Raw genomic sequence first — 303 nt, 5'->3', positions numbered from 1 at the left:
GAGGCACCCCGAAAGCCCCGAAAAGGACGCCCCTCTCCCCACCACAGCGCCCGGGGAAGCACAGGGAAGGCCCATGGAGCTGCCCTACCGGTACCACAGCCCCGGCAACGAAGGGACGAAACAACGGTACCAACCTCCCTCAGAAAATTGTGTCACGGCCGGCGCCGCGCCGCCCTCAGCGTTCTATTTTGGCGCCGATCCCTCACTTCCGCATCCGCACCCAATCCGGAGGCGGCATGGGGCGTCACCGGGAGCAGGAGGCGGGCCCTCCGCCCTCATTGGTCTGCACGTTCTCTTCCGAGG

Source organism: Eurypyga helias, unplaced genomic scaffold, assembly GCF_000690775.1.
Source record: "Eurypyga helias isolate BGI_N326 unplaced genomic scaffold, ASM69077v1 scaffold23745, whole genome shotgun sequence".
Taxonomy (NCBI): domain Eukaryota; kingdom Metazoa; phylum Chordata; class Aves; order Eurypygiformes; family Eurypygidae; genus Eurypyga; species Eurypyga helias.
This window is presented reverse-complemented; position numbering follows the sequence as displayed.